Genomic DNA, 3,746 nt, shown 5'->3' on the forward strand with positions numbered 1-3,746 from the left:
TTTCTTTCAGGGTGCCTGGGTGGCTCAATGTTTAAGTGTCCGTAATTCTTCGTTTTGGCTCAGGTCATGATCTCATCATGGTTTCGTGGGTTTGAGCCCCGCATCCAGCTCTGTGCTGACGGCATGGAGCCTGCTTGAGATTCCCTTTTTCCCTCTCTCTCTCTCTCTGTCCCTCCTCTGCTCATGTTGTCCCTGTTCTCTCTCTCTCTCTATAGATAGATATAGATATAGATTTAAAGATTTTTTCTTTTTTAAGTAGGCTTCATTCCCAGTGCATCTCATGACCCTGAGATCAAGACGTAAGTTGAGATCAAGAGTCAGATACTTAACTGACTGAACTACCAGGAACCCCTAAAGATGCTATTTTTAAGTAATCTCTATACCTGGTGTGTGGTTTGAATAGCCCCAAGATCAAGAGTTGCATGCTCCACTGACTGAGCCAGCCAGACAACCCAAACATGATAATGTTTGTATTGTTTTGTAATGTTTGTAATGTTTTGTATTGATTTTTAGGAGGTGGTTTTTTTTTTTTTTGGTTGTTTTTTGTTGTTGTTGTTTGTTTTTAATTAAAGGCATTAGCACTTGGCCATATATTCTCCTTTTTGTAAGTTGCTTTCTTATCTGGTTTACATGTTTTTAGGACTAGATTGTGGTGCTAGTAACCTAGTTATGAGGAAAAATTAAACAAAGACAGATGATTGGTCTGGGAGGAACTGATTGAGATTGGGGCATGAATGGTGGTCTTTGGATTGCATTAGAATTTGAATGATTGGTTTACTATTTTGGACAATGAGATTATAATTTTGGTACTCTAGCCTCTACTATTTTTAACTCTCAAAACAACTCTTTACACTGCTATCATCATATGTAAGGCACAGATCTTCTAAAGTGGCAAAGGCAGACTTACAAGCCAGGTTTGTCCAGCACCAAAATCTATTCTTATGATTATACCACACTACTTTTGAAGATTACATAAGTGATTTTTCATCCCTATGCTTTCTCAGTATGTTTTTAAATGCCTTCCTGATATTCCCTACAGTTGGTGTTCCATAAACTCACCATGGTTGAGTTTGTTTCTCAACTACATAGATAAGGACACAAAGGAACAGAAAAGGATAAGTATCTTGCCCAAGATGACCCAGCTAGTAAAACTAATTCAAGAAAAGCAGAGAAGGCCAAGAGCAGTGAGATCTATCCTGTCAATCTTTTCATCTTGTGTTTCTTCGTTTGTTTTTTATGCCTAGAAAGTTCTTCTCTGCCTAGAGGTGAGAGATAATCAATTATATTTCCTTCCACTTGTTTCTGGTGCTGGTTTGCATATTTATATTTAACTCAAGACTATCTGGAAAATATTTTGGTGAAAGAAATAAATTAGAGGTGTTTTAGTAAGGTGAGGAGCTTGATGAAATGATTCAGAGTTTTATCTGGAAGAATATATAGATGATAATTGTTGAGAAATATTTGAAGAAGAGTACCAGAACAGAGAACTAGTATTGCCAGAAATTTAAAAAATAACGATGCAATAATTAAATCAGCATGCACTGTTTTAAGAAAAAAATCAACTCTGTTCAGTATAGAGGAATAATTACAATGATGTGAAATTCTATTTTTCTCAAAGAGCATATTCGGTTATTAATTTGGGATTTTATGATTTTTCAGATCCAGAGAATGTCAAAATAATAATTGAAAAAATACAAACACCCCAAATAAAAATCCAAACATACCTAGTGCTTGTTTTGGTAGATTATATACTAGAATAGGAACCATGCAGAGATTAGCGTGACCCTTTCTAAGGATGACACACAGATTTGTGAAGCATTCCCTACTTTTCAGTTATGCAAGATGAATTTTATACCTCAGTAAAGCTGAAAAAAAAAGTCCAAGCCTAAATTTTCTATTAACAAGGCTTGCCCTTAATGAATTGTGACAGTGAAATAATCTTTTTGACATGGGGCAATTACTGTGGCCGTAAACATAGACTCATGGCAGATGTTGACTTCAGAGGCTACTGAGCTGATAAGCGAACATTTTTGGGCTTTGTTTATGTGCACAAATAGGCACTTTCTGCATGCTCCACACCCTGCCTCCTAGCAAAGTGCATCTGCTGCAGAACTCTGTCTTCCCTCTTAACCTATCTTTCTACTTTTGAACTGCAATAGGGTTGGGTCGTCACTGGCTCCGTCTACTTCCTTGTTGTACTGAGATGTGGATAAACAGGAACCTCTCCCTGGAATTATGAGGATGTTCCAAAGGGCCTCCAGGTGGAAAGCATTTGGCCTTGACATCACATAGAAAAGAAGGGAGAGGTTGGAAAGACAATAATCCTAGAATCAAGGGATTTTAAAAATAGGAGAAAGGATTTCTTAATCTTCTATGATTCAACCAAAAACCTATCAACATATATGTGGTTTTCAGGATAAGGATCTCAATATCAGAAATGGAAAACTCAAGGTTGGCTGTGTATGAGCTCTGAAGTTTGGGGAACTTCTTTGCTAACCCTTTTTTCCTTAATGACATTTACAGAAGTAGAGGAAATGTACTTCCTTCTAAGAAAAGCAAGCATAGCAAGATATCAACTTTTCTATAGGAATCAGTCAATTCTATTTTTCTTCTTCTAATTGCCCCAGATTCTTAAATAACTGACTTCTAAACTGTCCAAGTCATGGTCTGGATTAAGCAGTTTTCATTGTCTCCATCGAACATACAATCTTGCTTAAGTGGAGGATCATGCCTTACTTGTAGTACTCAAATGGTGTACGTTAAGGCTTTTTTTTCCCCCAAAAGAGGGATGTTAATATAGGAAAGTCTGCCACTCTGGTTTGCAAAATTTACACAAACTCCAACTTTCAAGAGCTAGTCTATGGGGAAAGGCTGTTTACTTTTCATCTTTGCATTTTCTAGGGTATCTTTGAGCATAGAGTCTTACACATGTAATTTTTCATCAGTAAAACAATAGATACAAACAATAAATATTGAACTGAGGAGTGTAATCAAAGGAAAACCTTTCATTAATTTTGAGACCAGGAGGCAGAAAGAAAGAAAGAAAGAAAGATGTTACAAACCTTACTGATTATTTTTCTTCCTTACTTTAACTATTTGCCTTAATCTTAGTAGAAAGATCCCCCAATATCTTAGCTTTATCTTCTAGGAAGACTATATACAGGCATCATAGAACGTAGATACTCCCTTTTGCCTTGGAATATTTATCCTTCTGCAACGTTATAGGAAAAGCTTAAGATCATAGGCTGACCTAAGAAAAATGAATGACTGGGGCACCTGGGTGGCTCAGTCATTTGAGCATCCTATTTTGGCTCAGTTCATGATCTCACAGTTCAAGAGTTCAAGACCTGCATTGGGCTCTCTGCTGACAGCATGGAGCCTGCTTGGGATTCTCTGTCACCCTTTTTGTCTACCCATTCCCTACTGTCTCTCTCTTTCTCTCAAAATAACTACTCTTAAAAAAATAAAAATAGTTTATTCTTTTGGCAAATATTTCTAATGCATAATTCACTTTGACTGCCTTGATGTATGCAAGCCTCTGTTGGGTGATGTAAGTGAATATTTTCAATTTGCTTTTCAGGAGGAATAGCAAAATAGATGTGTCTACCATAGTTTTCCTAAAGCAAAGTCTCCAATTGCACATGTGCCACACTAGGCAAATTTTCTATAAGGGCATATGCCACATGTTGGAATTTTTGCCAGTTAGTTTCTACATATCATTTAACATTTGTCATGCCTAATTAGAG

At 36.8% G+C, this 3,746-nt stretch overlaps 1 pseudogene; it reads left to right on the forward strand.

Moving 5' to 3' along the window:
• The first annotated feature begins 1,729 nt into the window (after positions 1-1,729).
• Positions 1,730-1,830, forward strand: LOC121040398 (uncharacterized; annotated as a pseudogene).
• Positions 1,831-3,746: the final 1,916 nt, after the last annotated feature.

This window comes from Herpailurus yagouaroundi, unplaced genomic scaffold, assembly GCF_014898765.1.
Source record: "Herpailurus yagouaroundi ecotype Mexico unplaced genomic scaffold, PumYag 28, whole genome shotgun sequence".
NCBI lineage: Eukaryota > Metazoa > Chordata > Mammalia > Carnivora > Felidae > Herpailurus > Herpailurus yagouaroundi.